The sequence below is a fragment of the Rhineura floridana genome, chromosome 20, assembly GCF_030035675.1.
Source record: "Rhineura floridana isolate rRhiFlo1 chromosome 20, rRhiFlo1.hap2, whole genome shotgun sequence".
Classification (NCBI taxonomy): Eukaryota; Metazoa; Chordata; class Lepidosauria; order Squamata; family Rhineuridae; genus Rhineura; species Rhineura floridana.
In genome coordinates, this window is record NC_084499.1 from 8,888,020 (window position 1) to 8,912,929 (window position 24,910).

At 46.1% G+C, this 24,910-nt stretch overlaps 1 protein-coding gene across 1 annotated transcript in view; it reads left to right on the forward strand.

Annotated features, from left to right (window-relative positions):
- The first annotated feature begins 8,245 nt into the window (after nucleotides 1-8,245).
- The window catches only part of BRINP1 (BMP/retinoic acid inducible neural specific 1), a 140,245-nt gene continuing 123,580 nt past the window's right edge, over nucleotides 8,246-24,910 (forward strand). Inside the window, exon 1 of the mRNA XM_061603771.1 lies at nucleotides 8,246-8,650. The gene's annotated coding sequence lies outside the window, so the exon portion shown is untranslated. The remainder of the gene's footprint in view (nucleotides 8,651-24,910) is intronic.

A 24,910-nucleotide genomic window follows, 5' to 3' on the forward strand; every position in this document is an offset into this window, starting at 1 on the left:
TCTGCCTCTGTGTTCCCTCCTCCTTAATTCAGATTTAGCCAGGATCATTTTTAACGTTCCAAAATGGGAGAATACACAATTGGAGCTCAGAGTCAAGCCATGGAATTTGCCACAGCGTTCACGTCTGTCAATGCAGTTGCATCTCCCACCGAACTTGACATTATTCATCAAACACCGTGAAGAAGCAATGCTTGGTGCTTACAATCAATTTTACACTATTGATTTTAATATGTGAACCACCCAAAGGACACATTTGATTGGATGGTATAAAAATACTTAAATAAATAAAATGTTCTTGATTATATTGGGATTCTTTTTTATGCCGTGTTGTATCTGTGCAAAAACCCTAACTCCAAATGTGCACACGAATACACCTAGCCACAATGTCTGTTCAGTTGCTTGGAGTTTCCCTTTTTGCTATGTTTTATCAACCAGCACATGTGAGGTGTGTGTGTGTGTGCGCGCGCACATGCGTGCGTGGTGAAACTAATGAATGGAAGGTGTCACTGTGGAAAAAATCCATACAAAATTTGGATTAAAAATAATGGAGCAATTGAGGAATCCAAATGCTTCCGTTCCACTTTGAAAACAAGACTGAGTTATTTGGAACTCCAAATGTTGGCATGAAATTCAGATAGAGTTTTGGAAAGAAACATTATTTAGAGAAATTTCCCAACAGTAACAACTATTCAACAGTGGAACAGTCTGCCTTGGGAGTAATGGATTCCCCTTTCCTGGAAGTGTTTAAGCGTAGGCTGGATAGCCATATGTCATCCTGAGCTGCAGATCCAGCACTGAGCTGGGGGTTAGACTGGATGACCTTTAATAAACCTTCCAAGTCTATGTTTCTATGAGATAATCATTCAGATTGGCCTGAAAGATCTCCAGAACAGCAACATTTTGCCTTGCTGCCCAAATCCAAATACTGAGGGGATTGAGGAATCTTCTGTTACAAGGGAGTTCTGCTGTCTGGTATCACCATTGAGAAGGCCCTGTAGCATGCAGGCACCCATCAGACAAAAGATGGCAGGGTATCCAGTGATAAGTCTTGTGAGTGGATAGGTTCAACTGGGAGAAGTTAGCCCTTAAGATATCTTGGCTACAAACTATTTAGGACAGGCATGGGGATCCTGTGGCCCTCCATCAGCCATAGCCAGCATGGCCAATAGTTAGGGATGATAAGAGGTGCAGCCCAACAGCATCTGGAGGGTCACAAGTTCCCCATCCCTGATTTAGGGTTTCAACAACAAAAAGAGTACTTTGAATTGGGTCCAGAAACCAACTTAGAGCTTGTACAATTGACACAAAACTAGAATTACAGTATATGGCAGCCTTTCCCAACCAGTGTGCCTCCAGATGTTGTTGGACCACAACTCCTCAGCCAGCATTGCCAATGGTCAGGAAGATGGGAGTTGTGGTCCAACAACATCTGGAGGCACACTGGTTGGGAAAGGCTGGTATATGGGGTTGTACCAATGTCTCTCCTACTCAGAGTAGACCCATTGAAATTACTGAATATGACTAACTTCAGATTGTTGATTTCAATGGGTCTACTCCAAGTCAAGCTTAGTTGAAGACAACCCACAATCTCTATGGCAGTTGCTGTGTTGTTTTAATGGGATTGTTTTTTTGTGTTTGTGCATACCATTTGTTTACTGTTAGTGTACCTGATTTTGTACACAACTTAGATGCCTATCTGGACGTTAATTTGACTTTTACTGCGATGGCACCTACCCTTTGGAATTCCCTCCCATTACATACTAGAAAGGCACTGTCTCTGTTGCCTTTCTCTTTAAGTGAAAATCTTTATCCAAGATTGCATCTTCAATAAAACAATTTTCTTTTTTACTGTTTTCATATATGGAATTGTTTTTAAATATTTGTGTTGTTTTTATACATGAAATTTTAAATTGTTTTATATGTTAATTGTGTTTCATTGATTTAGATACTGTTTTTAATTGTTTTTATACTTCTTTTTAATGGTTGTAATGGTTTTAATTGTTACAACATTGTATATTCTATTGTTGTAACCCTCCCCGGGACCTTGTGGTGAAAGGTGGTAACAAATTTAATAAAATAAAATACACAACGCAATATATACAGTTCATTATGATTATGAAGATGGGACACTAGTGATCATTGCTTCCAATGTAAGGGTAAAGAAGGTTCAGAAAAGGGCAGCTAAAATTATCAAGGGGATGGAGCAACGCTCCTGTGAGGAGAGGGGCATTTGGAGCTTTTTGGTTCAGAGAAAAGGCAAGTAAGGGATGACATAACAGAAGTATATAAAATTATGCATGGATTGGAAAAAGGGGACATGGAAATGTTTCTCTCTCATAACACTACAGCTGATGGACCTCCAATGAAGCTGAAAGCTGGAAGATTCAGGAGAGACAATAAAAAGTTCTTCTTCATACAGCACAAGTATGGACTTCGCTCCCATAGGATGCAGTGATGGCCACCAACTTGGATGGCTTTAAAAGAGGATTAGACAAATTCATTGAGAAAAAGGCTATCATGTACCACTAATACATTTGGAGGCAGCATGCTTCTGAACACCAGTTTCTGGAAGCTGCAGGAGGGGAGAGTGCACTTTGGACCTGCTTGGGGGCTTCCCATTGGGGCATCTGGTTGGCCACTGTGAGAACAGGATGCTGGACTAGATAGGCCATTGGCCTGATCCAGATGCAGGTCTTCTCTTTTGTTCTTTTGTTTCTAAGTAAGTATACAGAGCTTCTTTTGAGTATTGAGTTATGTCTGAGCTTCTGGGAACATGAAGTATCCTTTTGTAACAAAACAAGTTGAATGAATTATTTATTACATTTATATCCCACCTTTCTTCCATTATCAAGGTGATGTTCATCTGGTTCCCAGGAAGTCACTCATCTAGGCACTGACCAGACCCAGAGCTTCTTAGCTTGATGGCCTCATGTACCTTCAGACCATGACCTGAAACATACAGGATATCAGTCTTGTCAGGAGCACAGATAACAAACTCTTCTTGAGATGACATCACTGTGTTGCTGGTCTCATTTACTGGGGATCTAGGACATGCAAATAAATCCCATACTGAGAAGAGACTGCAAGAACTGGGCATGTTTAGCCTTGAGAAGAGAAGATCGAGATATCACAGTCTTCAGGTACTTGAACAGTTGCCACACAGAGGAGGGCCAGGATTGTCTCAGAGTGCAGGACATGGAATAATGGGCTCAACTTGCAGGAAGCCAGATTTCAGTTGAACTGTTAGAGCCATACAACAATGGAACCAATGACCTAGGCAGGTGGTGGGCTCTCCAACACTGGAGACATTTAAAAGGAGCTGGACAGCCACCTGTTGGGTATGCTTTAATTTGGATTCCTGCATTGAGCAGGGGGGGGTTGGACTTGATGGCCTTATAGGCCCCTTCCAACTCTATGATTCTACTTGTTCTTATAAGGTGCTACCTTGCACCAGGCTAATGGTCCTGGGAACCGAAGGATCACAGCAGCCATGAGTCTAAGTATCTTCCGTGACCTGGAAAAAGTCAGCACATACCAGTTGCTGGGAATCACTTTGAAGTTACTATCACAAGATGTGGCTGGCAACTCAAATGGCTTTAAAATGGGGTTAGACAAATCCATGGAGGATAAAGACTATCAGTGGCTCCTAATCATGATGGCGATGTTCTACCTTGTGGGAAAGGGGGTGTTGTGCTTGAAGGCTAGAAGCTTATAGGCAGTGAAATAGCTTTTGTCAGCAACCAAGATGGCATCAACCGGCAGCTGCAGGAGCACCTCTGCGAGATCCACAAGCTGACGGCAGTCATCAGGCAGCGGCAGGCCGAGAACCATGAGCTGCATGACCTGTGCTGCTTCCTCAACGAGGACAGGCTCAAGGCCAAGCGCCGCACCACTGGCAGCTCTTTGGGCACCATGTGGCACATGCCTCCGCAAGCTGGCCGGCCTGGAGGGCCTCCAGGAGCACCTGGCCAAGGACAACCTGGAGCTGAAGGAGCTGTGCTTGGCCCTCGAGGAGCAATGTGCCTCTGTGCGGCCCGATGCTAGCCCAGCCCTGACGGCAGCTGCAGCATCGGCAGCCCAGACCAGCTCCACCCCACCTGCACCCTTAATGACTAAACCCGTGGGGAGGATGCCTCGCTTCCTTCGCCTCTGCGTGAGAAGATGGGTGCACCCTGCCCTAGCCCGTGGACTCTCCATCCTTTACTCCATGCTTCTGGCATCAAAGAACCTGGACAGGGCCTATTTCTCCTGCCCGGCTGAAGATGTCATGCCTGGGGAAACCCGTACCTGTCTCACTCCCAAAGCAGGGCAGTGGTGGATATATGTAATTTATTCTGAGTTTTTTCCTCGACATTTTTTTCCTTAATAATGTTACTTGTTATTTAGTTGAATTTTTGTAAATTGTATTGCTTTCATTGATGTATGTTTATACTTGTGTTTATTTTTCTTTGTAAGCCGCCTTGAGGGTCTTTGGCCGAAAGGCGGGGTATAAATAAATTATTAACAACAACAACAACAACATCTCTACTGTCAGAGGAAGTATGCCTTTCAATACCAATTGCTGGGAATTGCAGATTGAGAAAGCTCTGTTCTGCTCAGGTCCTGCCTGTGGACTTCCCATTGGGGCATCTGGTTGGCCACTGTGAGAACAGAATGCAGTGAATGGAATAAAGATGGGCATTTGGCCTCATCCAGCAGGCTCATTTTATATTATTCTGATATTCTTATCCATCCTCCATCTCTCTCTCTGCCCATTTACAAGTTGCAGTGATGTCCACCATCCTGGATGACTTTAAAAGAGGATTAGACAAATTCATGGAGGATAAGGTGATCAGTGGCTACTAGCCACAATGTCTATGTTTTATTTATTTAAAGCATTTATATACTGCTTTTCCGGTGGACCTCATAAAACGGTTTATATTTATTTATTTATAAAATATAAAATATACAGCTATTCATTTTTTAAAAAAACACAGTGGTTCACAACATATATAAATACAGAATAAAACCATATAAAACTTTAAAATCAGAAATCAATTACTGTAGAAAGCTATTGTCTCAATCGCCTGCATAACCTTGGTGATATAGAGCAGTTTTCAACAAGCATTTAAACATCAGAACAGAAGGTGCCTGCTGAATCTCTATTGGTAGAGCATTCCACAGGACTGGGCTGATGACACTAAAGGCTCAAGTTCTTGTCAGATGAGCCTCGCCAACTTGAGGGATGCCCAGTGATATTCTGGCAGATGATCTCAGTGATCAAGCTAGGATATAAGGGTTCAGGGGTCCCTAACATACCCTGGATCTGTTATTCGGTGCTTTGTAAATTAATACAAAGACTTTGAACCTGGCTCAGTAGTAGATGGATTATGGGTCTACCTTCAGTGCAGGAGATAGAGTGCCTCTAATACCATTTGCTGGGAATCACAAGTGGGGAGGACACTGTTGCATCCAGGTCCTGCTTGAGGGCTTCTCATAGGAATGTGGTTGGCCACTGTGAGAATACGATGTTGGACAAGATGGGACTTTGGCTTGATCCAGTGAGACTCTTCCTATATTCTTAGAGAGATGATTTCCCCACAGTTATCCATGCACCAAAAATGCCCAGGTTGTATTACTGCAATGTTGGAGTGCCCAAAATTTGAGGCAAATGCTTCTGAGTATTAACTGCAGGGAATCACAAGTGGGAAGAGTGCTCCTGCATGAATGTCTTGTTTGTGGGGTTCCTACAGATACCTTTTTGGCCACTGAAGTACCTTGGACAGCTCCTTGAAAGTTCAGACTAAAACCTACAGCAGGTTCCACTGCCTCACTGATATGGACACACCAGCGCCACTGCTTGTGTTTGTCCAGTCTCAGAAGTGGAACATCCTGATTTCTCCCACCGAAGAAGGAAAAGGAGAAGAATAGTAGTTGTAGTGCTGGAAGCACTTGTGCTCTGTTTTCGAGGATTCAGAGTACTTAACATTCATTACCTAGTTGTAATCCTTACAATTAACCTATAAAGTAAATAAATATTATATCCTTACCCGCTATCCACCTTATCCCTATAGTGGTTAAGGTGTTCGACTACGACCTGGGAAACCAGGGTGCAAATCCCACACAGCCACAGACCTCACTGGGTGACCTTGGGCCAGTCACTGCCTCTCAGCCTCAGAGGAAGGCAATGGTAAACCCCCTCTGAATACCGCTGACCATGAAAACCCTATTCATAGGGTCGCCATAAGTCGGAAACGACTTGAAGGCAGTCCATTTCCATTTCACCTCCATTCCAGATGGGAAGACTGAGGCTGAAAGAGAGTGGATTGCCTAAAGCCTAGTAAGTCTTGCCTAATAAGTCTTGCCTAGTACATTTATGGCAGAAATCCATCTAATAAGCTTAAGTTACAGGTGGGTAGATTTCGAATGAGCATTGCATTGGTGCTGTTTTGGTGGATTTTAATACTGCACTCTAATTGTGATATGTGACTGCTACATTTAGTCTTCTATTTTACATCCCCCCCCTTTGTTTAAACTGTATGTTGCCCAGAGAACCATGGCTATGGGGTGACTCAGAATAAATATGTAAAGAGAAAAATCTTCATGGGAAGGACAGTTCAACAATGGAACAAATTACCTAGGGAAGTAGTGAGATCCTTCTCACTGGAGCTGGGCAGCCATTTGTAGCTCAATTTTGTTTTGTATTGTATTAAGCAGTGGGTTAGACTAGATGGCCTTATGTTGGACCCCTCCATCTCCTTTATTCCATTATCTATATTCTCACTTGAGCAGTCACCCACATTTCCCTTTCTGCCCTTGTACATGTGTCTATCTCCACTCCCAAATCAAAGTTGGGGAAGATCATCCAGAAGGCATCATGCTCTCCATCGCCCTTCCTCCCAGAACCAAACAGAGCCTTCCAAATCAAGTGTCATCCCTGAAGGAACTTAGGAACACAGGAGATGCCATTAGTCCATCTAGGTCAGTATTGTCCACACTGACTGGCAGCGGCTCTCCAGGCCTTCAGAGAGGGGTCCCTCCCAGCCTTAACTGGAGATGCTGAGAATTGAACGTGGGACTTTCTGCATGCAAAGCATTTTCTCTACCACTGGGCTATGGCCCTTCTCCTTAAAGGAGGCTGATGGGAAGGGAGCCCAGTGCATCCATAGGCTGCTTTGAGATAGCTAGGAAGTGAGAGATGAGAGAGAGAGAGAGCGTTCTGGATGGATGGCTTGTTAAAGGAAATTGATGGGAAGAGAAGAGGATGGTCGAACAGGCTAAGGAGGGAAGAGGACATGCTGTGTAAAGGGTGGGAGAGAAAAGGAGGCCCTCCACTGATGAGGCAACTCGGGGACAAAACTAGGGAAGGGAAAGGGGGCAAGAGACAGACGAACTGAGAGAGGGAGAGGGGCCAGGAAAGAAGAGGCCTGAAAGCCAAACATTGCGCAGAGACAGGCAGTATGGAGTTAAAAGAGAGAAATAGATGGGTAGGTGGACAGGGTGCGTATACGCCTTACATTTAAAGCACACACCCACCAAAGTATCCTGGGAACGGTAGTTTACCTCTAACCGACCTACAATTCCCAGCACCCTTAACAACTTACAGTTCCCAAGATTCTTTTTTGGCGGGGAGATTTGCTTTAAATGTATAGTGTGTGTGTGTGCAACCATCGAGAATTGACTCCCCCATTCCCTGAGCTGCTTACTATATCTACTACTTTTCTCCAGTAAGTCGCTTTCCCACCCCTCCCTCCCCGTAACATCTCCCCACCTCCTTGGTTCCAGCCGTTCTCCTTTCACAGGCTCCTTTCCCTCCCCCGCCCCCGACTCTTGAATTCTCTCTACTCCCCAGCAGGCTTCAAAAAACCCCTTCCCCTAAAAAGCCCCTCAGATCTCCCTCCTTTCTCCTCTCCCCCGAGCCACCTCTCAAGCGGAGGGTCTGCCCCGTCTCCCGAGCCAGCAGCCGTCCTCGTCTCCTTCTTTTTCCGTCTTCTGCACGCCCCCGATCCCCGATCCCTGTTATCCGCCTCTCCTGTCCTAATAACGGCGGGTCAACCCTTTTTCAGGCTCTCCGCCCCGCCTCTCACCCGCCCGCTTCCCATTCATTTTCTTCAGCCGGGCCGGGAGCTCCACCCCTTTTGTGGCTGCGAAGCCCCGCCCACTGGTGGCTCGGTTCCTCCAGCCTTTGCTCGTTTCGATCGCCTCCCTCCCTCCCTCCGCTCGCTCTCCGTGCTGCTTTTTGCGCTTTCCTTTCGCCCCCGATGGCTGCAAACTGATCCATCAGAGGAAGGGAGGGAGGGGATTAAGGTTTATCATCATCAGAACGAAAGAAAAAAGAGAAGGAAAGAGGACGGGAGAAGGAGAGGTAAAAAGAGGGAGAGAGAAAAAGAAGGAATATTCCTCGGGATATTTGTGTGCGGTTCGTGCGTTTTACTCCCTGTTTTGCTTCTCTGCCTTTTAATGCCTGGGATCCGGAGCGAGGCGAAGGATTCTCTGTCTGAGCATGACAAGGACTCCTAGAGCCCCAGTCTTCCTACGCCTGCAGCACCAGCGGAGAAGCGCCCACTATGCACTCTGGATCCAGAGGGGCTCCTCGCACCACAAGTTCCTGCCGAGCCGAATGAGACAGCCCGGCCACCAGATCTCCGCCAGAGAGGAGCACTAACATCCGGTAAGGGAAAAAGGCTTTTTTTGGGGGGGGGGGTACTCTGTCCAGCCAGGCAGCCGCAGCCCCAGCTTCCAGATCGCCCTCTAAAGCCGCTGTAGGAATTCATCACACTCTATGATGTCTATGTATTCGATCTATTTAGTTGTCGGGGGGGGGGAGGGTTAGGGAAGGACTGGACTAAAATGGACCTTTGGTCTGATCTAGCAGCAGGGCTCCTCTCTGTCTATCCAGCCATCCGACTTTCCCCCTTCTGAATCCTTGCTCACACCCCATAGCACCAAACACCCCCACTCGCTCTGCTACCTAGCGGGTCTTTCCCCCTCCCAGATTTCATCTCCTCTCCTCCACTGACCTCAAATCAGAGGGATTCAATTCCCCATTCACATTGTTTTTCAGTCTCTCGTTCTCCCCCTTCTTAGTAAGCAAAGGGTTATGCCGTGTGTGGTGTGTGTGTGAAAGAAATCACACAGAAACTCTAGGTTTGTGGGTGCCCAGCTGCAACAGAGACAAGAGCTTCATGTGTGCATGTGTGTGTGTCCTGGGGTGCGTGTGTGTGTGTGTGTGTTCTGGGGTCTACACAAGATATGCATAGTGCGATGTGATGCAGTGCTAGATTTCTTGTGTGTGTGTGTGTAAAAGTCCTCCACACCCTTGTAGATTTCATTCTGTAGGGCTGTCCTGACTTGAGTAATCTTGGGTCATGATTTTTGAAGGGAACCTGCAGTCAAGGAGAAGAAGACCTACTAGCATGGACGTTTGGCGGTGGAGAGGTGTGTGTGTGTGTCAGGGTGGTGGACACAGGGCTGTTTCATGCAGTGCAGTCACGTAAGGTGCTGAGCTTGAGGTGGGCTCCCACCAAACTGCCTGGCAAGAAGGCTGCAGAATCTCTCTCCCCCCCCCCAATACATACACCCAGCTGCCATCCCCAGGTAATGTCTATGCCAAGATATATTGATCAAGACAGAGTCTAAAAGAGTCCTGGAACGGCGGGGTGGGGGGGTGGGGAGTCCCCAAGGAGATGATGTCCTCTTTGCTTAATACACTGCTGTGTTTTGTTTGCAGAGTGACAAGCCATAAGGATGTCACTTTAAATTGCAGGGATGCGGGTTACTTCTTCCGCACCCAATCCACACTGGTATGTGGAAGACTAGATAGGGGTTGTATTAAATCGGAAAAGGAGCTAGCTGGCTGACCACTGTAGGGAGACAGGGTGCTGGACAGAGATGGACTTTTTGGTCTGATTCAGCAGGGCCACTTCTTGTCTCGGTCGGAACAGTGGGGTGCAATTGCATACATGGGGAGGAAGGCAGATCTAATGGGAGCACTCCAGGATGGGAGGAGGCATGTCAGGAAGTGGAGGCAAAGCTAAACTTCGGCTTTGCCAGTCCTTTTAAAAAAAATTCTGCTGCAGGAACGGAGGCTGTGCCATTTCTCCACACCTTTTAAAGGGGGAGGGGTAATGGGAAACTGATCCGTGGTGGTGGTGGGGAGAGGAAGTGTCTGTATGCATGCGTACATGTGCGTGCGTGCGCATCCGCGCGCGCGCACACACAGAGGCATCTATCTATGTCTAGAGACAGGCTTGATGCCACATCTCAGAGGCATAAGCCATAGGGTAATAGGAAGGCTGTTCACAAACCAATCCAATGTAAGGATCACACACACATCCAAACACTTGGCAGGTGGAGGGGGAAAGATGTGGTGAAAGGATGATGAACGTCCCATCCAGAGGAGGAGAGACCTACCTTAACATGAGTTAAACTGGTCTAAGGAGAGTTACAGAGTGATGGATTTGATGATGCAAAGAAAGTGGAGATTCGCAAGGCTTCTGGAAGGTTGCAAGGGATGTTATTTGTGGGTGGATTCATGGACCCATCTGGCTGCTGGTTGGTCCTAGATCAGCACACACACTAACACACTGTGTTTGTATTTTCTCTCACACGCAACTCTCTCTTTCACACACATGCGCGTGTGTGCACTGATGCTAGTGATCACACACAGGGTTTTGCAATGCCTCTGTCATTCACCAATCTAACACACATCCCCCCCACACACACACATTATAGTTATTCACAGAGGTTCTCCTTTTTCAGTCTCATACAGCACACCACACAGAGTGGTGCTTGTCTCCTTTTCATAACACACAGTCTCTCCCTGACTTGTACAGACAGACACCATTGGTTGCCTGTTCTAGTGTCCATGGACGGACCCCCCCTCTCTCACTCACTCACTCACTCACTCACTCACTCACTCACTCACACACACACACACACACACACACACACACACACACACACACACACACACAGCAACAGGCTTTATTTCTTTGCATCACTGTTGCCTGGCACACACCCAGGTACACAAAGTTTTCCCGTGCATGCCGCCCCTTGCCCTTTCCACAAACATAATCCTCTGGCTTCCTTGCCCCCACAAAACACCTCTTTTACACTGACACAAATAGATCCCCCATTCCACTCCCTGCACACACAATCCCAGTAGCACATAACTTACATGCACACCTACGCTTCCTTCTCCACACATAGCTCCCCTCTCTCCACTGTCACACTGTGGAGTTACACATGCAAATCACAGGAGCTAAACTCCTTTCACAAGCAAGAGAGATCTCTCTCACCCCCTCTCCACGTGCAAATGGCATTAGGAAGACATACAGCAGGCACATACGCAGAGTTGTGTTTTGGGTCTGTGTGTGTGACTTTCTTCCTCTCCCATTTGGGTGTCCCTGATTCCCAGCCTTGATCTGACATGCACAGTCATTCATCCACATACACAGACATCACTGCCTGGGACTTTACAGCCAGTTCTGCTCTCCTTGTCTGTACAAATCAAATCTTATCTTAAGATGCAGATAGATCTGCTTTCTCATCTCACTATCTCCCTCATCCCCTACTACTAGCAACATGCCCTGTGAGGTGTTTTCCTCTGTTCATTGATCTGGTGGTGAGTTTGCTTATCTATTGGTTATCTACTACTGAAGCTCTTTAACCACTCAGCAGAAAATGCATTGCACACATTTTCCCCATCTTCCTCTGTACGTCTTCAGGACTCTGCAATTCTCTCATTTTAGGAAAAGCAGGAAAACATGCAAATGTGCCCACCTGATCCTGTACTGAAGCTGGGATACACAGGATTGGGACATGTGTCCTGGAAAAGAGCTTGGGGAGTGTTGCAAAGGATGTGGCTGGGGTTGTGGAGGAGAGAGAATGTTGTGTGTGGATCCTGTCCTGTGTGCTTTGCAAGACAGTGCTGGGCTGTGTGAGGAAACCTATAGCCTGTGGGTTTGCTGGGTATAGCTGGGATTGCACCTTTGACAATGTGCGTGTGCAACAGAGCATGGCTGTCTGCCAGTGTGCTCCATGCTTGTGAGACCCAGAGGACCGTACCTGTATTTTCACGGGTTTCCAGAAATAAGACAGGAGAGTATGCATGTTCAGAAGCATGGAGGCATCCACATGAAGATGAGGGAAGGAAATATCACTGTGGGGACATACATATGGGTAAGGAGGCAGAGATTGAGTGTGTCAGTGAGGGTGACAGAGGCTGTGTGAGATGATCAGAGGCTGTGTGAGATGTGAATATGTTTGGAGGATGAGAAAAAAGTGCTGCTCTTTCTAGGGCAGCATTTGAGGAAAGAGGCTGTGAAGATGGCAGGAGGACTCTTGCATGTGTATTTGTGGGCGGTGAGACCACTGCTCAAGAAGGGAACCAGTGGCTGATATAATTTATTTATTTATTACATTTGTATACCGCCCCATAGCTGAAGCTCTCTGGGCGGTTTACAACAATTATACAATAATGAGGCTGTATGCATCTGAACAGGGTGGTTCATGACAGATGCTTTTGGAGGTCACTGATTCATAGGGTCGCCATAAGCCGTAGTCGACTTGAAGGCACATAACAACAACAACAAATGCATCAGCAGCACCGTGAATGGGCTTGCAACACTAACACTACACGTTCCTCAGAAGATGCTAGACTCTCACTAGTTCCTCCTGTGAAATGGGAACCAACACTCTCCTGCTACCAGACGTCAAGCCTTGCTGGCGGAGGGACAATCGCACTAAATTAAGATGCTTCTAAGTTTATTCTTCTTCTCTTTCCAGGGCCTAGTTAGCAGACTATATAATCCCCTCTGGGGCAAGCATTTTATGGGGTCAGACGACTGCCCTGATGAAACGTCTTATTTCCCCAGAGATAGCTGCAGGAACAAAGCTGGTCCCCCAAGAGGGAATTGCTTAGGATAGCCTTAGCATTGACTCTCTCCCCCATCCGGGCCTCAGGGCCTCTCTATACATCTGCTCCACCCACCCTCTTCCTCCTCAGCCTTTCCCTATTTAATACTTTGGAAATATTTGTGGCACCAGGTAATACAAAGTGTTTCCAATGAGTGCGTTTGCAGAGGTTTAGGATTAACATCAGGGGCTGAGGTGGAAATTGTCATTTTAATAAAGCTGAATTAGGAATCTGTCTTTGTCTGTGAAAAAGTGTGTTGTGTGCATATCTGTGTGTGCAGACGTGCATATGTGTGGGTGTCGTTTTTTGCCTTTATCTCAAAATCTGTACCTCCACAGACTTGGTGTGGACAGTTTCAGTATGTCTGTTTAGGTGTAAAGCAAGAGAGACAGAGGGGAGATGGGATCTCAGAGCATGACAAAAGCTCTTGATACATAGGGGACAAGGGTGGGGAGGGGGATAATGAGGAAAAAGAGTGAGGATATGGAAATATTAGGTAGAAGAGCATTTGAATCTTGATAGGTTAAGGGCTGTCAGGCCAAGGGAAGAGCATGTCCACATTCCAAACTAGTTAATTATACAAATGTGAGTGTTTGATGAAATGCAGGTATATTTAAGCACCTTTTGGGCAATGTAGCCAAATCACCGTGGCCAGTTCTCCTTGTCTCCAGAAAAAAGCTCATCTCAAGAAGACATTGTGTCTCCCAGAAGGGGGAGCTCAAACACCATTTCTGGGCCCACTGAAAGATTTGCCAAGACCAGCTGTACAGCAGAGCAATTTAAATTCCCATCTGGTTTAGACCCTGACTATATATATATTATTTAATGCAGAGTGGGGCCGGCCTTGGCAGGGTACTGGTAACGACTTTTGCTAAAGTGCCCGTGCTAAACCACCACACAAGGCCAAGGGAGAGATGGCATCAGCCTGTGCAAGAGAATCAACAGATTATTAGTCAATGCACATATCAGCCATATATATATATAAAAGGTATGAGAGTCTGTGATACAGACATCTTTCCCGGCTTAAAACTCTTTCTTGGCTAGAAGTAAGACTGAAACTAAGAAGAGGTCTCCTGGACCAGAGGAAAGGTCCATCTAGTCCAGGATTGTACTTCCCATACCGGCCAATCAGATGCCTCCAGGAAGCCCATAACCAGGGCACCTGAAGGAAACAGCTGTCTCCCAATGTTGTTCCCCGCCAACTGGTGTTTTGAGGTAGACTGCCTCCGAAGCTGGAGGTTCCACTTAGTCATCATGGTTAGTAGGTATCAGTAGACCACACTCCCCCATGAATTCCCTACCCGGTTAAAGAAATCTAAGTCTGTGGTGAACACCATGCCTTGTGACAGTGAAGCTCCATAGGCAAACTAGACGTTGTGTGAACAAGGCTTGTTTTTTTCAAAAAAGGCAGGCAGGCAGGCAGGAAGTTAATCCACAGTAGTGAGCTAAACTGAATTCCTGATCCCAACAAGATAAGGGAAAATGGTTGGTGTCATTTCAGGGAGCAGGAGACTTTTGGATGGCTAAGGGTGGTGGGAGTGAAGGCCACAGGAATAATAAGCACAGAGAGGAAAAGAAGGTCAAGGTCATGGAGGTTCTTGAGGGTGTGCACAGGAATACAGGAATCTGCCTTATACCAGGTCAGACCATTGGTCCATCTTGCACTGACTGGCACAGCTCGCCAGGGCTTCAGGCAGGGGACATTTCCAGCCCTACCTGGGGCCTTCTGCATGCAAACCTGTTGCTCTATCCCTGAGCCGCAGCCCTTCCTCTACAAGCTTGCAAAGGGTCCAGGAATGGATGGGGGAGCCAGCACAGGCACTTAAGGAGAGGTGAATCATTTTCGCAGTTCTGGATGGCTGTGAGTGGAGGAAAGCGAGGTGACAGAAGACCCCCGAGGAGGAGATTGTGGTAGTCAAGGCGAGAAGCTGCCTTGCTTTGAAACAGAGTAGATGTTGCTTGCTAGGGAACACAGCTGTCTTGTTTTAAAGAGCAGGAATGATGGAGAGAGCCTTCCCTCGTGAATGCAAGTTGAGTTTGGGCTTTCATTCCCTTTCATAGTGACTATTGACAACATTGTGGGAATCTGACAATCTGAGTGCTGGCTCCAGGATTGTTTTTTTGGGGGAGTCATGTGTACAGTGCTTTGGGGACCCCCCCCCATGGCCCTCCCTCCTTCTCTCCACTGTCCCAATGCTGCTGATGAGCTCAACCCCTCTGAGGAAGATCAGAAGGGAAACAGTGGAGGCTGCTCTCTGTCATCAGTTCTTGGATGCAGGGCAAGAGGCAATGGCAGCAAAAAGTGGCTGTGGCCCTCCTGCAGGAATATGGGCCTTGGCAGCTGCCCTACGGTGCCTACCACTGACACTAGCCAAGCTGCACCAGCCAACATTCCTTCTCCTCCCCAAAATGTCACAGCACAGGATCTGTTTGCAACCTGGCCACTTACCTGTTTCCCAGGGACAGCCCAGCCTTCTCTTACTGAAATCAATATTCTGTTCCTACTTTTGCCTTTGAAGGATGTTTTGTTAACATTTTGTCCGCGTGAAGGTTGTCCTGTGCAGCACGGAGTGCTCCTGTTCAGGGTGCCAGCCAGCCATGCCCTCTTCCAGGATACACCATTCTGTTGTCCCCTGATTTCAGCCCCCCCCCCCGCGGGGTCAGGCAGCATTCCTTGACTCTGTCTTTATTTGTTTTGGGGGGTCACTCCTTTTAGGTCACCCTCCTGAATATTTTGGACACTTGCTGATGATCCTCTTGGGAATGGATGGTGCTGTTTTGGCTACAGCAGTTGGAGGATTGAGCTTTCTATCAAGATGGTGTGCGTACACATGTGAGATTGTGTGCGTACAGATGACTTCCAGTAGTTAAGATGCTGATGCTGGAGTGTTGTATTCATCACACCCCCTTCCTCATACCCTGCTCACAGACCCCATCTGCCCTTTATATTTAAAGCAGTACTATCCTACATTGAACGGCCATGGTTTCCCAGAAATAATCCTGGGAACTGTACTTTGTTAAGGGTGCTGAGAGTTGTTTGGAGACCCCTATTCCCCTTCCAGAGCTACAATTCCCAAAGTGATTATTTATTTATTTATTTATTTATTTATTTATTTATTTTGTATCCTGCCCTTCCTCCCATCAGGAACCCAGGGCAGCAAACAAGGCACTAAAAAACACTTTAAAACATCATAAAAAAAAAAAATCTTAAAATACATTAAGATAAAACAGCGTTAAAAACATTTAAAAAACTTTTTAAAAAGGGTTAAAAACATGATTAAAGAAACACACTAAGCCATTCAGACACAGACTGGGATAGCTCTCAACTTAAAAAAAGGCTTGTTTAAAAATCAGTCCCTCTTCCCAGGGAGCCCATGGCACGAGCAGGTCTGTATTCCATCAGTGGGGGACAGCTGGGGGCCTCAGGAGAAGAACTGTGTGACTGCTGCTTTCCCCCACCACCAGCCACCAGAGGCAGTTGCCTGTGTACAAGGTGATAGGGTCAGCCCGTGTGCAAAGGCAGCAAAATGATAGTTGTTTAATTGATCATAATTGTAATTTGACTTCCAGGGCTGGGGGAACACTTGTGAGATTTTCAGTCTCAGGAGCCAAAAGAAATCCACTCCCACAGGAGGCAGTGATGGCCACCAACATGGATGGCTTCAAAAGAAGATCAGACAAAGGAGGCTAAGGCTATCAGTGGCAACTGGTCAGGATGGCTTTGGTCTTCCTCCATGGTCAGAGACAGTACGTTTCTGAATATCAGTTGCTTGAAACCGCAGGAGGACAGAGTGCTCTTGGGCTCAGGTCCTGCTTGTCGGCTTTCCATGGGCATCTGGCTGGCCACTGTGAGAAGAGAATGCTGGGCTGGATGGGTGATTGGCCGGATCCAGCAAGGCTTTTCTTGTGTTCTTTTGTTTAACTTGGCCAGTCTTAGGTACTATGCACTGGGGATGAAAATCCGGTTCAGTTTGCAATTAAAGGCAAATTTACCTAATTTGTATGTTCTGAAACAATATGCAAAGCGGAACACAGCAGTCCCTGGAGATTTGCACTTCTCTAGATTTTGCATTGCATTCTCCAGCCAATTACTATGTGTAAAATGCATATATTAGTGAAAATAAGATGAACATGCATTACGTTAGGGGAAATTGCTTTTTTTTAAAAAAAAAAATTGGGTATGTTAGAGAAAATTGCACACAAAGTGTATATTAGGGGGGAGATTGCACTTGAAATGTTGACGGATTTTCATGAAGTCTTTTTATTATCAAATAAATGCAAGGTGATGTGGAACTGAACTAAAGTTTGGCACTATGTGAGATGGTGAGAAACCGAAATGGTCAGATTTGCCCATCCCTTGACCTGGGGACTGGGTGGTGGGTGGTAGGTGGTGGTGTTGTTTCTTATTTTGTCTCTTGTAGCAAAATGTCTTGGGACCAGCCCTGAACACCATCCTCCAGAAATGTTGGTTGGCGCTGCTTCATTTGCCTTTTCATTGCCAGCTTAAAACTGTTTTAATGGCTGTTTTCCTGTCCCTGTTGAGCATTTAATGGATGTTTTCCTGCTCCTGTTGGTTGCCTGCCGCTGCCTGTCTTAATTGTGAGAGCTGGCTTTTATATATTGCTTTTTGAAGAAAGTTGCTGTGGATTTCCACGTGACCTTACATAGTGACTGTAGTGAAAAGCAGCATGGAATCAGTTCTCTGAGGTGTTATGACCGCATAACTGGCATGTGCGGGGATAGGCCTTAGCTCAGTGGCAGAGCACCTGTTTTGTAGACAGAAGGTCCCAGCATTAATCCTTTTAAACTGTAGCTTTCAGGAATTAAACCTGGGACTATCTGCATGTAAAGCATGTGCTTTTCTACTGAGATGAACCCTCCCCCTAATAGAGGAAGATCTATGTGCAAATCAATAGGTCAAAATCATAACATGTATTCTTGGCAGCCTTAACATATATATCCACTTCCAAGCCCTCGTGGTTTCTTGTTTTCACCTCCTCACTTTGCAGATGCCTGCCAGTGGAAACTCTCTTTTCTCTCTTCCTTCTCTTTCAAAACAGCAGACAAACATTTAAGGACGAATTCTAATTATTTCAAAAGCAGGCATCATTAAGCACTTCTGTAACTCTAGCTTCAACACTACTCACACATGCATGTTGGAGTGAAGGGTGCAGACTGATGTCCATCACAGGATATCCAGGGCTAAGATTGCTCACCATGTTTTTGACTGTTGTACTCCTTTTTAAGTGATCCCAGGCAATCAGGGACCACAGATGAGATGGGATGTCATCACCCGGCTGTGTAGCCAATCAGATTTAACTCTGTGTTTGATGTGGGCAAATGAAGCTCATTAGAGTGATGGCAATGCTTCTTGTGCTGGTCATATGGGCAATCCTGCCCAATCCAGGATCACAAGGGAGGGCCCACACATCACTAGCAGAGCACTTGCTTTGGATGCAGAAAATCTCTGGCATCTACAGCTAAAAGGATCAAGTAACAGGTGATGGATAAACATGGCTAGATTGACAAACACTCTGACTTGGTGAAAGATAGATTTGTATGTAGAGAACGAGCAAATCTTTACCAATGATATTTATTGGAAACGTGGAGACAGAAAAATCCTAGGCAAAACAGCATCGCTACCTTGCACATAATAATCACATCTCCATGTCCTGTGATAAATGTCCCACTTTCCTGGTCAACCCCATGAAACAATCCCCTTGATGGTTCTTTCCCCACTTGCCTTGATTGGTTTCTCACTTGCCTTGATTGGCTCCCTGGCAAATGATAGTTGGCACCCCTTAATCTTAACATTTATCTTCCTGCATTTCCAAGGTTTGTTCATTCAGCCTTTTTCAGTGCATGTGCATAGCTTTTTTAGCCATTTATAAAAGCCCTAAGTTCACTCACACAGCTGGTTAGCTTGGTTGCGGCTTCTGAATCATCATCCTGGTTTGCACATCATGCTAAGCCAAACCAAGGTTTATCCTATGGTTTGGAGCTCATGGTTTGTTTGGGAGAGCTAAACCATGTGGGTAGGTTTGGGCGATACATTAAAGCAAACCATGGCATAGTTCAGCACAGCACAGCAGCAGGACAACCAGGGATTAGAATGATTACAATTTCATCTCTGAGAGCCCACATAGTTTCTCATTTGCATTATGTGTGAACAAAGGCATAAGAACATAAATCTTTGTTGGATCAGGCCGAAGACCTCCCTAGACCAGCATTCTATTTTCACAGTGGCCAACCTGAGGCCTATGAGAAGCCCACAAACAGGACAGCAGTCACATGCCATTCCCAGCAACTAGTATTAAGAGGTATACTGCCTCCAACAGTGGAGGGAAAACACAGCCATTATGGCAGGTAGCATTGCCAGTGGGCATTGGATCTAGTGCAATTTCCAGTGCATGGGATACTAAGTGGCATTAATTTTGGTGCTGATGGGGGATGCTGAGATACTACAAAATATGTGACCACTGCACACTTTCCTGCACTTCTGGCTAAGGGTTTGAGAATGAATTTGCACATGCTAGATAGCTGTCCAGCTATGATAGCTTAGAGTGAGTGGATAGTACTCAGTGTTGCAGTGTGGAATGCTCCCGTTCACTGTTCAAGTCAGCTGTGTCCTCCCCCAGAATACCTGGTCTGCCTGGTATCCTCTAAGCTAGCCTGGCACCCTCAGGTGTGGTAGAGGACTCTGTCCCATCAGCAGTGTGGAAATAAGAGTCCACTGCCAGCCTGGTTGGCTTTTGTACATGGAGGGATGAAGGCAGCATCTTGTTCCTCACTTCAGACAACAAAATGTCTTCCGATGTCCCTGGCCCTCCTGCATTCTGAAGCCGTAGAGGCCAAACTCAGGCCTATCATCTCACTGAGGGCTAGGGCCTCATTTTCCAACACAGAGCTTCATGGGCATGTTTTGACTTGTCTGTCATAAAGCTGAAATGAAATGATGCACAAATAGACAATTTAGCACAATTCCTGATTGCAATCCTTATTTGAGACTCAACTCCATTAAACTCAGTGGGACATACTTCTGAGTAGGTGTGTAATCTTAGGCTCTTAACATTTTAAAAATCTGGCCTGGGAAGTTTAACTTTGAGACATGGAATGGTCTTCCCGATGAGGTGCGCCTGGCGCCGACGCTGCTATCTTTTCGGCGCCAGGTGAAAACCTTTTTATATTCCCAGGCATTTTAATGTGTTTTATTATATGTATTGTTGTATTTTGCTGCTGTTTGATTATTTTTGTTTATCTTTGTTGGCTTGATTTTATTGTATTATTGTATTTATATATTCCTGACTGTTTTATTTTATGTACACCGCCCAGAGAGCCCTTGGGCTTAGGGCGGTATATAAATTAAATTAAATAAATAAATAAATAAATAAATACTCCAGGAAGGTCAATCTTAGTTCTTGTTGAATGAGTCAGGGCCAGCATCAGATTTTGGAGAGCCCTTGGCATGTTGCCGGTAATTCCCTCTCACTGCTGAAGAACCAATCGCCCTCCACCAAGCACCAAGAAACTCTTTAGTGGTGGACAGGTAGTTGCCACTTCAAATGGAAGCTAAACTCCATGGTGGCCACCTACCATCTCATTTTATTTATTTACTTACTTTATTTTAAAATTTATACCCCACCCTTCCTCCCAATCTTAAATTATTCAGTTTAGTATTCAAGTGAGTGAGCAAATTTTCATGCCTGTTCCCCCCTCTTTCCCCCTGGTGGTTGCTATAGCCCATCCGTGCAATGAGAAGACAGCTCTCAGCTTAATGTGGCCACTTACCACATCACCAAAAAAGAGGACACAGATTTATATAAAATTTGCATACATTGCTATATGTGCATAGATGAAATTTAGTGATTTATTTATAAAAGTATTCCTGCATCACCGTATCATAAAATATCAGGGTGGTGTAGAACAACAAAACACCATTAAATTAACGATACACATAATCAAGTGACTGACTAATAAGTTTAAACAGCTACAAAGGCCTGCCAGCATGAAAAGGTCTTCAAGTGACACCTAATAGTCAAAAGCAAGGATGCCTGCAGAATCTCTGCTTGAAGAGCGTTCCACAGCGCAACTTCTGCAGAGCTTGGAAAAGTTACTTTTTTAAACTACAACTCCCATCAGCCCCAGCCAGCATGGCCACTGGATTGGGCTGATGGGAGTTGTAGTTCAAAAAAGTAACTTTGCCAAGCTCTGCTTCTAGGGGAGGCCAATGTAGGAATAACAACTGAAACAGAAATACAATAATCTCCCCACAGTGGGGAAGCCATGACCAGGTGACTTGTGGGCTTGCTCAGCCAGGTCAGCCCTATATTAGGCAGAGTGAGGGGATCACCTCAGATGGAAGATGCTGGGTGGACACGGCAGAAGCCCCCTAGCTGTTCCTTCCAACCCCCCTCCCCAGCTCTACCCTTCTGTTGGCAGACAGAGCTGTTTATCTGCTTGGCCTGTCCTGCATCCCCATAACTGTACCCCTGCTACCCTCATGTGGAGTGGAGGATTGTGTCCCATTGCCAATACTGAAATAAGATTCAACTGCCAGTCCAGTTGGCTTCTGGGCATGGAATGGTGATGGTACCATCTTGTCCTTTGCTCTAGACAGGAAAATGGCTTGGCCCAGCCCTGCTGCTTAGTTGGTGTTCACATGCTCACTACTCATGGCTCCTCCTCTTATGGTTCTTCATCTTTAAATCAGATTTGGGCTAGGCAGCCTCTCAAATAGAGGAACATGCAGCCTGTAGGCCTAATTAGGTTCACCAGGCTCCCCCCTTTTGGCTAGCAACGCTGTTTTGGATATACCATACCCACCTATCCTACACCTGATGTCATATATGTGGGGCAGGTAATATGATGTCAGGCAGAGACACAGCTGGGGTGAAAGGGGGCTTGCTGGCAACAATGATCAGACACCTGTAAAATTCCATGAACAGTGCTATGGGAAAAAAGGTCACCTGACATCATTTTAATGTCCAGCAATTGACAGGTGGGGGACCCTGCCCACTTGTCAAGTTTTGGCTATGGGGGTGGGGTGGGGGTGGAGGAGATAAGGATCAGGTCTACCAAGCTGCATCCCAGAAATTGAGGACTGTCTTCTGTAAAGTACGGCCACATCTACACTATACCTCTAAAGCACTGCAATATCACTTTCTTCAGTTATGGCTTCCCCCAAAGATTCATGGGAACTGTAGTTTATTAAGGGTGCTGGGCGTTGTTAGGAGACCCCCATTGCTCTCACAGGGCTACTGTTCTCAGAATTCCCTTGGAAGAGGGATTGATTGTTAAACCACTCTAGCAATTATAGCTCTGAGAGGGGAATAGGGGTCTCCTAACAACTCTCAGCACCCTTCACAAATTACAGCCATTATGGTTTTTCTGGGTGTGTTTTGAAGCTGCTCTGCACTCTGCAGGCCACACCACCCTTCCCCACTGCTGACTTCAGACCTTTCAGGACTGCCCACAGCAAAGTCTTGGGCCAATCACTGTCTCTGCTTGAGCCTGCAGCAAAACGTTTCCGTTGACCATTCCTGGAAGACAAATGCGATGATATACCAATCAGTTGTAAAATCTGCCTGAAGCCGAATTAAAAAAAATGCACTTCAGCTGATCCAACCTGACTTTTATAGTAGGGGCAGAGTTTGACTAGTATTGTGTGCCCCCATTTTCAGAAAAGAGAGGTGGAGTCACACTGAAACTGGCACAACATTAAACATGTCTCTACCCATAGTCATAGCAATAATAATGTCACTTGTACTGATTAAGAACAGTGTTCCTTCTAGTTCTGTCTGCACAGGCTGGCAGAATCTCTCCAGGTTTTGAGGCAGAGGACATTCACCATACCTGAAGATGCTGGGAACCAAATCTGGGACTCAAATTTGCATGCCAAGTAGATGCTCTACCACTCAGCTGCACCCCATCCAAACTCTAAAATACCCAAAACAATAATTATGCAATACAAACAGAGACAGAGGCATCAGATAAAACTCAGTGGCCACATCTTGTAGCAGTGCTTCCATAGTTAATTCTGCATGGTGTGAAGAAACAACATGGGGGGATGGTCAAGCATCATGGGTGAAGAATTGAGGTGAAGCATCATGGGTGAAGAATTGAGGTGAAGCATCATGGGTGAAGAATTGAGGTGAAGCATCATGGGTGAAGAATTGAGGTGCGGCCATAGAGAGCCTCCAGTGTTCTAAACCTCAAATGCACATTACAAGTCTGAAAGCTCTAAATACGAGGTTTTCCCATAGGCCTTCCTCCTAATATATTTAATTATTCAAATTATTTAACAATTTCAGGACCAGTTGGGCAGATGTTTGGTGCATTCAGTGTTTGCAATTAAGCCTTGCATCTTCAAAATGGGGGAGGGATTGTGGGGTGTTGGGGTATTTGCTGAATTAGTAGGTAGGATTTTGAAAGAATCTATATTTGGAACTAAAGCTGTTGGGTGTCGCTTTCTCCCTGGTTATTCCATTTATAGGATTTCAACACTTTTTTCGTTCGCATACATCACACAACATTGGTTTATCATTTCGGAATGTGAGATTGGATGAGTGTGCACAGACCAATAGATGCTAAGTTGCAAAAAAGATGCCACAGGGGTTTATACAATTCTGCACGGTGAGGAGGACGTGGATAGAGATTTCCCCCCCTCCCTAAATGCTAAAGCAAAGGTGATGAATATTTGCCCTGTGGACCCAATTAAGCCCACCAGGCTTTCCCATTTGGTCCAGGAGGCTATATTGGCGAAGCCATGCCCACTGCCTCACACCTGACATCTTGTCAGGTGTGGGACAGGTAAAAAGCAAAAAGAGGGGTTGCAGGCACTGCCAATCAGCTGATTGATGGTGTCTGCAAAACCCTATCCAAAGTGCTATGCAAGATAGTGGTTTGAAAGGGGTAATCAAGACCCAACAATCAGCTGTCTATGAGTCCTGAGAAGCTCCTTTCAAAGCACCGTCCTCTGAATCGCTTTTGCAAAGTGCAGGTGAAAAAGCTGACTTGACATCATTGTGATGCCAGGTGACTGACAGGAGGGCAGCTCAACCCACCTGTCAAATGTGGGGCATGAGGGTTGGGGAAAATAAAAATCTGGCCCACTGGCCAAATCCAGTTCCCCACCCCCACCCAAGAACTTAGGGGCACCCAATCAGATTGCATGGCAGGAAAACCGGGAGAGGCTAAGGAAGGACTTCAGAGACATAGTTGCTTATGTGCGAGTCCTCTCAACCGTTGACATCTCAAAACAAGCCTGAGAAGGGGTGAATGGGCAGCTTTGGCTAAGAACATGAGCAGAGACCTTCTCCACCAGACCGAAGGCCTGTGTAATCCAGCATCCCTGTTTGCCACAGTGGCCAGCCCAATGAGATGTCTATAAGAAGCCCACAAGCAGGCAACAACCCTCTCCGCCCTGTGTTGTGTTCTTCACCAGTAAGATGTATTCAGAGCACACTGCCCCTGAATCTACAGCTTCCATTTCATTTCCCTCATGAATTTGTCTTCTGAAGCCAAAGTCAGCCATCACCACCTCTTGTGGCAGTGCATTCCCTAAGTCAGGGATCACCAGTCTTTTTAGAACCATGAGCACATCTGGATTTCTGAGCGAGTGCTGTGGGCCCCACCTCATCTGGTCGGTTCTCTCCCTCCTTCCCCAGATCAGCCCCTCCTCACAAAGACACAGAACAAGGATGTGCACACTAGCTTCCTTTTCCCAGTGAACTGCATGAAACGAGTTAATGTGGGCCTAGAAGAAAGGGGAAGTGGGCAAGAGGGTCACTCTTCCAATTTCCTCCTTCAGCTCTACGTACTTCTGAAGTATGAAAAAGATAACCACCCTCACCACCTCATGATAAAAGGGGCAGTGAGTGGAGGTGTCTTGGAGTGTGGCAGGAGAAGACCTTAAAGGGACAATTGCACCCACATGCACTACATTGACAACCTCTTCCATAAGTTAGTTCCATAAGTTAGCCATATGACAATGGAACCAATTACCTATGTCAT